This window comes from Eumetopias jubatus, unplaced genomic scaffold (genome assembly GCF_037043125.1).
Source record: "Eumetopias jubatus isolate StellerSeaLion01/CBP00866 unplaced genomic scaffold, mEumJub1_p1.0 scaffold_2, whole genome shotgun sequence".
NCBI lineage: Eukaryota > Metazoa > Chordata > Mammalia > Carnivora > Otariidae > Eumetopias > Eumetopias jubatus.
In genome coordinates, this window is record NW_028274808.1 from 109335455 (window position 1) to 109348802 (window position 13348).

At 38.1% G+C, this 13348-nt stretch overlaps 1 protein-coding gene and 1 pseudogene across 8 annotated transcripts in view; one reads left to right on the top strand and one right to left on the bottom strand.

Annotated features, from left to right (window-relative positions):
* Positions 1 to 13348, top strand: part of CAMK2D (calcium/calmodulin dependent protein kinase II delta) — a 316939-nt gene that overhangs the window by 288938 nt on the left and 14653 nt on the right. The window lies entirely within an intron of this gene.
* LOC114222644 (archaemetzincin-2 pseudogene) lies at positions 5303 to 6585 on the bottom strand (annotated as a pseudogene).

Consider the following 13348-nt stretch of genomic DNA (forward strand, 5'->3'; position numbering starts at 1 on the left):
GTGCCTGGGTGGCTCAGTTGTTAAGCGTCTGCCTTCGGCTCCGTTCATGATCCCAGGGTGCTGGGATCGAGCCCCACATCAGGCTCCCTGCTTGGCCGGAGGCCTTCCTCGCCCTCTCCCACTCCCCCTGCTTGTGTTCCCTCTCTCGCTGTCTCTCTCTCTGTCAAATAAATAAATAAAATCTTTTAAAAAAATAAAAAGAAGCATATATATGCAAAATTATTTACACACTTCTCAAGCAAAATGTCTCAAGACCATAACATAAAATATCCCTCTTGGAGATTATAATTATCCAATTCAGTGTTTCCTCAAAGGGCCACTAACTATCTTGATAGAAGTTAACGAATCAAGTGAGATCTATTTGTTTGTTAAATAATTTATTACAGGATCATTGATTTCTTTAACATCACTACATGTAGTTATTTAGAATGTGTCTGTCTAGCAAAATACAGATGACAAATGTTAAGGAGAGAATTTTGGATTTTAGGAAGTTTGAGTAATAGACAGAAAACCCATTACTATTAGGTTTTTTTCAGATTTAAAATGTGAGGGAAAAAATGCTGCTCCAAAATGTCATTTGTTTATAATTTGAACTAGGGAATATTTTCAGTCAGGGAAATAATTTGTGGTGGTGGTGTCTGTTTTGAGTACAGAGTATTTTTATTCTGTACCTAGCCTACTTTACTCAGACTTATAGTATTCTAATCAAATACTGTATCACATTATACAAAATTAAGGTGAACAAAAACATAAAGATATTCTTGAATAGTAGAGAAGTACCTCTGAAAAGGTCAGTGGTCTTTAATGACAGAAAAGGTAGCTTATTTAAAAGAGACTACCATGATTTTTTAGAGGTATTTTTACCAGGGTAGAAACAGTGTGAGCATATGGGATTGTGTATTTTAAATCTCTTCAAGAAATAGAAGCTGATGGGGCGCCTGGGTGGCTCAGTTGTTAAGCGTCTGCCTTCGGCTCGGGTCGTGATCCCAGGGTCCTGGGATCGAGCCCCGCATCGGGCTCCCTGCTCCGCAGGGAAGCCTGCTTCTCCCTCTCCTACTCCCCCTGCTTGTGTTCCCTCTCTCGCTATCTCTCTCTCTGTCAAATAAATAAAATCTTTAAAAAAAGAAAAAAGAAATAGAAGCTGAGAGACTGTGGACTCTGAGAAACAAACGGAGGGTTCTAGAGGGGAGGGGGGTGGGGGGATGGGTTAGCCTGGTGATGGGTATTAAAGAGGGCACGTTCTGCATGGAGCACTGGGTGTTATATGCAAACAATGAATCATGGAACACTACATCAAAAACTAATGAGGTATGGTGATTAACATAACTATTATAATAAAATTAAATTAAACAAAAAGAAATAGAAGCTCTTCATTCATAACCTATACAAGTAAAAAGAAGAGGAGAGTAAGATGGGATTTAATAATACCATTTAAATAAAGAGCTAATAAAAAAATGAAATGTGGTGTTTACTTGTTATGGAGGATAAAACAAGCAGAAAACTGTTTGGGATAAATAAATGTCTGAATCTCTGTACCAGAGTTGGTATCCTTAGAGTCTATACTAGAATTTTCTAACATGAGCAGTGTTGTGAGTTATTGAAGAATTTCCTTATCAGTGTTAAGTTATACCTCACTTCTCATCCCGTTGTGTTGTGTAATCTGCCCATAGAAGTGCAAGAGATGATTTTTAAAGCTGTTTCCAATGGTCTGCCCTGCTGAACTCCCAAGTCAGTATCTCCTTTTTAGCTCAAAATTAATCTCTATGGAAGATTCTTATTATTGTCTAAATCTCAGTTAACATAATATAGACATGAATTTTGTAAATGTGGACTGTTAATTACTCATCAAATAACCTGAATGATGTCTTTGATGAATGTTCATCATTTGAATTCAGTGGATAAAGGCAAAACAATATTCCCTACTCAAAAATACTGCATCCATTCTGTTACATTTTTATAATAATTTGTTAATTTATGATAATTTATATTTATAATACTTCCTCGAATAAATGGGAATGACAGTAATAGGTTCTGAAGTATATGGCTCATAAATTTAATTATTACTGTGGTCACATTGGTTAAACCAAGAATAACATACTGGGTTTGTAAAATTTGGCCAAGACAGTCCAACAAGTACTTTTACATTAATTTCCTAAACTGAATTTAGCACAGAATATCCTAGAGCTGAACTAGTTATATAGTGCCAGTGTGAGGTATCACTTGAATAAAAAACATTTGCTATGAGAACACACTTAAGAACTTCTGGTCTGATAGGATATTTTCACCTTTCCAAATTAAGCTTTGATAAATGTAGTAACTAACCACAGAAATGACTCTTGGTCCTAGGAGTCTTACCAGTACGGTCTGTCAGATGCATGGGGACAGCAGAAGAGTTATAGGAATTTCCATCATTTTGTGAGAGGGAGTGTGTGTGTGTTGATGGTGGGAGGTATATATAAGTAATTTTCCTCTAAATCTAAGTAACTTTTCCAAGTAGTGACAAACCATTGTAAATTTATATCCAGACTGACTGCAGCTATGCCTTTGCAATCCAGTGGTCTGGCATCTCAAAAGGCAACAGTGGTCATCAAAGTTAAGCATATAGATACAAATATATTACACTGAACTCTGGACTTTGGACCTACAGTGTCATAAACAACTATATTATATAACTGATATCAAGAGAGTCTGTCATTATTCCCTAATTTTCCAAATTAAGAAAAAATTCCTTATTTATGTTATTTGTCCTATAAACTTGTTTCACTATAGATGCTCTAGTACTCTTGAATAATGTATGAGTGCAACTGGATTCTGTGATATGTTTTGTGAATTGGCCTCTCTCTTCCCACTTCATTGGACCTCATCTGCCCTTTCAGTTCTCATTTATTGATTCTGGAAGCTATGGATTGGATAATGATAGACTTTGTAATGAAAGCACAAGCTACTATTTTTGCAGCTGTTGAAAATGAGAGTTAGCTAGAAAGTATAGAATTACAGTGACAGGAGATGCTGCTGCATATTTTTGGATGGTAGTAAGATCTGCTGTGTTATCTTAGCAGCTTCACCAAAGAGAATGGTTCAAAATGGGACAAGTAGAAGTACTTAACACTTAAAAAAAGTGAAATGACATTCTTAGAGGTAAAATATCTATACAGTGGTAGGTGATAAAAAACTGCTTTAACTTCAGCCTTACTGAGACAACACTGGTGTGAGAAGTACTGAAATATGACTAAGCTTGTGTGAACCTGGAGAGAAGGAGAAAAGACTTTAAAAGATCAGCTGGGGCTCAGTAAATGTGGAGGCAGAATAATATTGTGTACTCTTACTATAGTTAGCCTAGTTCTTTCTCTAAAAGCAAATTCAAAGACATCACACTTCAATTAATTTTGGTATGGCTTTGTTTGTTTGCTTGCTTGCTTTTTATTTTTGGTTTTTGCAAAACAAAGATTTAAAATGGTTTCGTAGTATAGAGGACATGCTCTTAAGCTTTTCTTGCATTCTTGATCATAGGGAGCACTCACAAATCTACCAGTTGAATTATTCAGGAAAGTGTAGTTATAAATAAACTTACCAAGAATATATTGAATTCTATTTTTTTTGATAAATTCAAATTATATGCTTTTTATATAGGAATGGAATACGTTATTAATAAAATATCAAGCTAAACAACAGCAATAGAAACCATTGGGGGGAAAAGCCTACTCTCATCACTGCACAGTCTTTTAACCGTTCTCAATATTTTTTTTTTCTTCTGGCTATTCATACTGAAGGACAGAACATTAATACTTTGACAATTACTTTTGACCTGAAAGACACATGCTTTTTTTAGTTGATACTATGTAAAATTGATTGGAGAGGTTAATTGGACTCATTATAGCTCTGGAGTTTGGGGGAAGCTGGATTTCCTTCATGTCAAAAAAACAAAACAGACAAGATCGGGCGCTTTCAGGGGAGGGTATGTGCTATGGTGAGCGCTGTGAATTGTGCAAGACTGTTGAATCACAGATCTGTACCTCTGAAACAAATAATGCAATATACGTTAAGAAAAAAAAAAGAAGAAGAAGAAGATAGCAGGAGGGGAAGAATGAAGGGGGAGAAATTGGAGGGGGAGATGAACCATGAGAGACGATGGACTCTGAAAAACAAACTGAGGGTTCTAAAGGGGAGGGGGTTGGGGGGATGGGTTAGCCTGGTGATGGGTATTAAAGAGGGCACATTCTGCGTGGAGCACTGGGTGTTATGCACAATGAATCATGGAACACTACCTCAAAAACTAATGATGTAATGTATGGTGATTAACATAACAATAAAAAATTATTTAAAAAATAAATTAAAAACTAATGATGTAATGTATGGTGATTAACGTAACAATAAAAAATTTAAAAAACAAAAACAACTTTCCAAATATTTAAAAATTCTGTCTCATTGTATCTTTTCCAAGACTATTTTCTTTTGAGAAAATAACTTTGTCACCTTGGTTCTGCAATGGAAGAAAGAGATACTTCTTGAGAAAACTTAGTACTTCTCTTATCATTCAAGTATAAACTTGAATGCCAGGAGACTATAGTTTTTTTAAAGATATAATTGATATATAGCACTATATAAGTTTAAGGTATACAGCATAATGATTTGACTTACATATACTGTGAAATGATTACCACAGTAAGTTTAGTTGACATTCAGCATCTAAAATAGATACCAAAAAAAGAAAGAAAAGAAAGTAAAAGAAATGTTAAAAAAAAAATTTTTTTTCTTCTGATGAGAACTCTCTGGATCAACTTCCTTTTTTTTTTTTTTTTCCACTTGTAAATATTCTTGAGAGGTCACATTTTATAAGCTGCCGAAACCCCATGTGAACTATTGCTTCTTTCAGGTTCAAGGGGACAACCAGCAAATAAAAGGGAGACCAGGCAGCCCCCCTGGCAAGGAGAGTCCACAAATGAGGGATCTAGAGCAGGCGGACCACCTCTTCCAAGAAATGAACCAAAAATCAGCCCCTGGAAATTATGTTCCTTAGAAATCCTTTCTTGGGACACATACAGCGATTTTTGTATTTACTTATCTGCTAGTCCTAGCTCTCTTGTGAGACATAAACATATTTCAAGAATGGAAATGATGTGCTCGCTACCACGGACCAGGCTACTAAGACAGAACAGAGAAGGTGTATAGTTTTTAGCATTCCAGATAAGCCTCATTTCAAAGTTCAGGTGCTTTAAAGAAGAAGGTTCCATTCTGTTACTTGACACAGGGCAGAATCAGTAAACGGTCTGTTCTAATGAAGTACTGCATCCAAGTGAAAGAGTAATATGCAAGGTGTTTATTGTAATTACTCCTATGTGAAGGTCCTTATTTTTGGACAACAGCAAGGCATCTTATTATCCACTCTTTCCATTCCTTAAAGGCTTCCACAGGTTTTGGTAAATTCACATTGTCTTCCCGACTGTGTCCCGTGCTGACTCCAGGGATGTCAGCAGACTCATCATCAATCCACTTCACCAGTGCTTGGTATCTCTCTATTATGTTGAAGCCAACAGCACACCGCAGCTTGCGTAAACAGATAGGGCAAAGGTTGAGGGGGCGCCGGTCAGCCTCTTCCAAGTGGTTGGAGCCCTGCATGAGGCATGCAAGCCACTGGCAGTGTCGAAGTCCAAATATGTGTCCGATCTCATGGGTTAAAGTCTTACAGGAACGAAGCAGCAAAACACTGGTCACTTCAGGAATATAATAGTTATCAAAAACGGAATAGTCGCTTGAAGATACTTTCTGCAGCTTGTTCACTTTGCCTTCATAGCGTGAACTGTAAAAATCACTACCATATCTGGCAAAGCTGAATATCCCCACACCATCTGTCAAAGAGGCCTGTCCAAAGACAAAATTCCAGGAGTCTCGTGGGTAAAGATCAATCATTGTTATTCCCACAATACAGAAGGCATCTCTAGGTTTCTTCTTTTTTAGGAACCTCAGGATGTGCCCTGCATGAATTTGTAGGTTTTGTGTGTTATCATTGATTCTAAAGGAACACCTCGTTACAGAGACAGGAACCGGTTCTAGGAGTTTCACCGTCAAGCCATAGAAAAATGCTTCACAGTAGCCCTTGAGCCACTTAATATATTCTTCACTGATAATTCTGGTGTTTCCTAGAGATCCAATGCGTTGTATATAAATACTGCGCTTCTCTGGAGACGGTGCCTTTCTAGAAGGATCACTGAAAAACTGTTCGAAGTCCTGGGGAGGCTCGGGATGGGAGATGATCCAGTCTGATTCCGAATGCAAGGTAATGGGTCCAAACAGATCACTGTCTGGCTTGAAGGCTTTGTTCAGCAAACGCCGTTCGCCAGTATCTAACTGCTCATACTGTGACACAAGCTTTGGGTTCTTTGAGATGAGAGCTGTTTTTAGAGTCTGTTCAGAGTGCTGTACTGTTTGCATAATGACAGGTCTCTTCCATTCACATCATGTTCCTCTGTAGGGATGTCATTCTTTCTTCTAAATGCGTCAAACAGCTGTTCCACCACAAGGCTTCTTTAGGGAGGTAGGCTCCCATCGAAGTTTTTGCCTTACAAGGACCGGCATGCCTGGGCCTGGGCCTGGGCCTGGTCGGGAAAGTGCTGTGCGGGGCGCCTTCACCCTTGGGCTGGGGCCCGTGCAACCGCGACCCGGTCCCTGGCTGGGGTGGAGTGGGGGAATCCCCCGCGGAGTCTCGCTTCGTCTTTCCGCCCGGAGGAAGCCTCCTCAAAGGGCCTTGCTCCCTGGAGACGCCCCCGCCCCCTGGATCAACTTCCTTAACAACTTTCACATGTACCATCCAACAGTGTTAACTGTAGTCATCATGTTGTACATTACATCTCTAGGACTTATTTACCTTCTAACTGGAAGTTTGTACCTTTTGACTACCTTCCTTCAGTTCCTCCTTCTCCTATCCCAGTACTGCCTCTGGTAACCAGAAATCAGATCTCTTTTTCTGAGTTTGTTGTTTGTCTGGTTGGTAGATTCCATATATAAGTGAAAGCATACAGTATTTGTCTTTCTCTGTGTGACTTATTTCACTTAGCATAATGCCCTCAAGGTCAACACACATTATTAAAGAGACTACAGTTTTAATCCTCAAGCAGTTGATCTGAATCTTTGAACGAGTTCTTAAAATCTTTTTCTTCCATGTCATCAACTCTTAACTGGAAGTGCTACCACACCTATCTAATTCAGACACATCTTAATACTAAAATACTCAGGGCACCTGGATGGCTCAGTCCATTAAGCTTCTGCCTTTGGGGCAGGTCATGATCTCAGGGTCCTAGGATCCAGTCCCACATCAGGCTCTCTGCTCAGCGGGGAATCTGCTTTTCCCTCTCACTCTCCCTGTGTTCTCCCTCCCTCCATCTCTCTCTCAAATAAATAAATAAAATCTTTTAAAAAATACTAACATACTCAATGGTCTCCACAATGTTGTGCTATTTCTAGCTTCTATAAGTCAGCTGAGGGTAGAACAGTTACTCAGTTGCTTTTAATGTGGCTAGACTTTCATATAAGCAAATATTCTATATAACCACATATAGTTTTTTAAACTCTAAAACTTTTACTTAAGCCATTTTTAATGAAAATCTTTCTAAATACACATCCCTTATTTTTTAAAAAAAATAGTAAATATGTTATTTCTTTTTTAGATCTAGTCATTTTAGGAATGACCTTGCCATACTTTATTACACAATGACATCCTCACAAACTTTTTTTAAAATGTAATCCTATTTTCATTTATACTAAATGATCCCAATGCTAGGGTTTTCTGTTTTTAAATATTTGTTAATAATTTATTGTCAGGTCATAGCAACTTAACAGGGCTAAGATTAATAGTATTTCTTCTCCCAATTAACATTTCATGGTTTGAAACTAAGAATAGTTTTTATAGAGCAAAGTACAAAGATGGTGTGGATAATTTTTTTTTTAATTTTGAGGGCTTTGAGTGATTAAAGAGGTGAGTAGTTGACTTACTGAACAAGTGGCTTCTGGATAAGTGAGCTTTACAATTCTTGAATAGAAATTTGGTAATTTCCAGGTTTTAATTTGAATAAAATATTATAGATTAAACCAGTCAAATCTAAAATTTTCTATGGGCTTGATTTTAAAAGCCAAAATAATGGAAATTACTCTCCTGAATGTTAATACATCAAGCTAGTGAAATAAAAATGAAATCACTAAGAAGCAAGCTGTTAATTGCATAGGAAATGCCAAACAGCTGAGTTGATAGGCACCTTTTTCTATAAAACTATCAAGAGCATGAAAATGATTCTAATTTGTATATTTGCCTAAGATAATAGCTATTCCTAGGAGTTATTTTTGTTAATGGCAGCATGGAAAAAGACAATAAAACCATGGAGCACCCAGTTTTGTGAAATTGGTATAATAATTAATTACAGCCTTGGCCCAGTAATTAAGCAGTCAGTCACCTTGCCAGAGTAAGTTCAAAGGCAGTTAGGTGGTTCATTTAAGTTTATGATTTCAAAATATTGAATTAGGCACTGTGGGCTGGAAAGGAACATAAATTAGTGAATTAAACAGATATCTCAGCCAAATAAAGCTCCAGCTCTGGCACAGCTTCTGACTTTGCTGGATGACTTGAGCAAGTCACTTAACCCCCCTGTCCTTCAAGCCTCTGACAGCCAGGTGCCCAATACCTCTGAGAAATGTAGAAAGAAGTTAAATTAAATAGAACCATAACTATTGGCAAAAAGTAGATGAGCAGAACACCTGGGTGGCTGTCAGTTTAAGTGTCTGACTCTTTAGTTTCTGCTCAGATCATGATCTCAGGGTGGTGAGATGGAGCCCCGCACAAGGCTCCAGCTCAGCAGAGTCTGCTTGAGATTCTCTGCCTCTCCCCTCAGTCTCTCTCTCTCTGTCTCAAATAAATAAATCTTTTTTTTTAAGTGAGCAGAATTGCTAATAAGCTAATGTACCTTAAAAGGCTATAATTTTAATTGTGCAACTTTTGATCATTGAATAAGTAACCTTTAGGCACAGTTCTCTAAAAGATTTCAGTGTCTGTTACTCTGCTAACATTTTAGTAAAGATCAATTTGTGTCAATAAATTCAGTTCATTTCCTAGTCTGAGTGTCATAGTAGGCCAGATAGCCTCCTGAATAAGGTTTCTTATCAAGTAGTTTAATTTCAGCAAATTGGTTAATCCAAAATCTATAACTACTGAAAAGCTCAAGCTTGAATAACTAGGATCTTTCTCTGCACTAAATTCTCTTGAAAAGAAATTACAAGTTTAAACATTGACTAGATACGCCTGGTTTATCTTACTAGGCCTATACAGATTACTCTGGCATCTAAAATACCATGGCCCCTGCTGATTCTGAAATATGAAAGATCCATGAGTGCCTTTTCAGTTAGCATTCAGACTATCAGACATGATCATCATCACCTATATACTTGGCATTTATTAATGTTTCAAAATGTAAAATGTAAATAATATTTTATATACCCTGTCTTTGTATTCATATGTGCATGCATTTATGGACATTTACTCAGTGCTAGGTGTTGAAGCTAGAAAACGAACAAGTCCTGGGCAGATATATGAACATCCTGTGATGATGCTTTAGGAGGACTGCAATACAACCAAAAAGCTGCAAATGGAGCCTAGAAAAGGCTATAAGGAAGAGATAACTTTGGAGCAGAATATTGACGATTTCCAGACAGAAGAAATAGTGAGAGGAAAGGCACAGCATTATCAAAGAGCCAGGACCAGTTGAGGAAGAGTGAGGCCCTTGGTGGAGTTGTAGAATAGGTTATGTGGGACTCCTGGGGGAGAAGAAGTGTCAAGAGTCAAAGCTAGCAAAATAAAGGAGGAAGACCTTTCAAGAACAAAGAAGCTTTGGCTCAGCTTCTAGACAGTGGAGGAGGGGCACAGTTAGCTCATTCTGTAGAGATGATTTTGCAACAATGAGGGTGGATGGTGGGAGTGTGTGGGATGTGACCTTGGAGCAGGAGGGGTTAGGAACGTCTAAAAGCCTGAATCAGAGTAGTGGCATTAGCCTAAAGAGGAAGAAATGAATCTGAGAAAGATCTGGATGAGTGAAGAGGAACTGGTGATCAGCTATATGAAGAATTGAAAGAAAAGTAAGTGTCAAGGCTTTTGGTTTGGGCAACTGAGTAGATTATGTCATCATTATCCAAGATGAGTGATATAAGAGAAGCAGCAGATTTTGCAAGGAAGATACTTGAGGTCCTTCTTGGCCACCCCATTAGGTCTGAAATGCCAGGGTAATTGGAGGTGTTACGATGCAGTTAGAAATATGAACTTGGAGCCTAGAAAGGTTTAAGGTTAGTGATAGAACTTTGGCAGTCTTCATTATATGGTCAAAGCCAGAGGAATTAATGAGATTGCCAAAAACAAGCAAAAAGATGAAGAGGCTGAGGATACACCCTAGGAAACATCATCATAGCTGGTAATGAAAAATTATATGACTTGTGGAGGACAGAATATGAGGACAAGACTGGTAAAATTGTGGTTGCATTAGCAAAAGTGGGCAAGTCAAGAAGAGAAAGAAATTTGGTGTTTAGTTTTAGACAAGTTGAAGAGTGTTTTCTTTCATCATCAGTAAGCAGTAAGACATGCTTCTTTATATCTGAATTGTTTCCATTTATCAGTTGTGTATTTTTTAAAGGCTATCTGACCATCACTAAAAAATGTGTATGTTGGGAAGGCCGCTGGATTGGGAGTCAGAAAGTGCTTGAGTTTGTTCTGGACCACTATTCATTCAAATATTTATTAAACATGTACTTTGCTGGATGTTGGGTTGCAGTGGTGAGGGATCTGCCCCTGTGGAGTTTACAAATAGAGAAAGTGTAGTCAAATACACACAAATAAATATGTAAATACATGTGTACTAAATAGCAGTTGTAGGATATGTATGAATTTAAAACATAGAGACCTCCTAAAATGAGGGTCAGGGAAGGCTTTTTGGAAGAAATAATAGTTGAGATCTGATAAAGGAAGTAGAAGCAAAGATGGGGGACAGTTTTCCAAGAAGAGAGGATAATATATATGAAGGGCTGACAATAGAAGGAAGCATGGCCATTTTGAATTTTGAGAGTAGGCTATATGGGTGGAATGGAGAGGATAAAGTAAAAGAGCCTTTGAATGGGTCTGGTGAGATGGGCAGAGTCTAGTCTTATTGAAGATTTCATAGTCTCTGGATACTTGTTCTGGACAAGAAATGATGGGTGCTTATAGCAGAGTGGTGGTGAAGAAGGAAAGTAGTAAACTAATATGTAAGACATATTGAAAAATTAGATAGGGTGGGTGGGGTGAAGGAGTCAAAGATGATTCTCAGGTTTCTTTCTGGTTTGTGCAACTGGATAATGCCATTTACCAAGAGGATGATCCCTGGAAAAGCAAATAGATTTGTGGGGATAGAAGTTCATAAGCTCAGTTTAGGATATGTTGAGTTAAAGATGCATTTGAGATATCCAATGAAGATTCTAAAATAGGCATTGACACACAGATCTGAAGGAAAGGACTAAAAAAAAGGAAGCAGCAATGCCGGAGTCATTGGAACATAAATGGCAATATAAAACACTGGTGTGGACAGGATCATAGGGATACAGTGTATGTTGAGAAGAGGGCCTCAGATTGAACCTTTAAAAGGAAACATTTAAAGTCCAGGTAGAAAAAGATAACAGCAAATGAGAGTGAGATCATGTGACCACATAATTAGTAAGAAAAGCAAGAAAGAAGTGAGAGTTTTTCAGGATGGAGGGAAGGAGTAATCAGCAAACACTGTGCCTTTGGGCAGTGCCTATAATCTGTGTGCTTACCTGTTAAACAGGTAATGTTTGTCTGCATATCTTAGAGCATTGTTGATAACATCTGATCCTTGTTGATCTGATGAGATAAGACCTGCTAATGTTTGAGAAATGTTGAAATCCATCATTTTATTATGTAATCATTCTCAGTTCCCAGGGTTTCTTGTTTGGTTAGTTGGTTTTTAACACTGGGACCATTCACACTCTTATCTTACCCTTCCAGGCCTCTTTAGAACAATGAAAGAGCCAAAAAGATATGAATTTGAACATGGACATGTTCCTAGTTGTTTTGCACAGTTGCATGGGAAGCAATTATACTCAGGATCTGGAGCATCTCTCCTACTTACTTTTCTCTCCTGCGTTTCCCCTAGGAACCTGGAATCCCCAGAAGCTATTTTGGGACCTGTGGGTTTAGGCTTGAGCACCTCTATTCTGTAAATAAAGCTACTGGGTAATCAGTTCTCTGTGATTAAAGTGCTGGCTAAGGGTGGAAAAACTTTTGGTATTCAGAGGATGCTGTATCGGTACACTCTTCCTTCATCTTAAGTGTTAATTAGTGACACATCACAAACTGTCCCCACTTTGACTTCTGGAGTGGTCGTTACTTAATCTTTTGAGAGGGAAGGCCAGATGATAGGGGCCCCTTCCTACAGATCTTAGTCATCCAGTTAGCTACTATAGTGATTGTCCTTTACCTTCACTGCTGAAAAGTAGAGCTAACTAGCACCAAAACCTCACTCTTCCTGTAGGTCACTGTGGCAATAGTCTCAACCACAACAGACTACTATGTACAAATGATTCATTTCCAGACTTCTGCTTTCCTTTAAAGAGTCAGCTGTCATGTGCTGCCTGTGACTCATTCACGCTCCTTTTCCCCAGGGAAATAAGCACTCTCAAGATTTCTGAGTTCCAGGCTCCTCCGAAGCCAAGATAGTCATGTTGTTTTTATGATGGTGCAGCACAGAAGCATTGTAACTAATTCCCACTTGCTCTGCTGCCAACTAAAGGACCATTGTTTCTGAGCCTAAGAGCTGAGACGGAAGGGAATTTGTGTTGCTTTCATTACGTAGGACAAAAACTAAGCCAGTCGTAGCATGTAAACTATTAAAGAGCTAGTAAGTATTTCCACAGTGATTCAGAGGGTGAGAGATGGCCATATATATATATAAAAGTGCTGGTTAAGGGTGGAAAAACTTTTGGTATTCAGAGGATGCCAAATACACACACACACAAACACACACACACACACACACACACACATACATACACACCTGATATTTTAATTCCATATTTTGCTTATCAGGGAATGCAGAGACTTTTGGAAAATTCAGAAGGTGACCTTTATAAACTTAGCCTAATGAAGCTCTACAAAGGGCACTGATCTTATGTTCATTTTTCCCCCTTCTTGTTTTTAAAAATTGACATTTTCTAAACTCTAGTTTTTTACGTAGCAAACTAAGAAATTTATTAGTTTTAAACAAGGATTTAATATTGAGGAGGAAGTGTTGGTAGTCACACTTTCTTAATCTCATTTCCTGAGCACTGT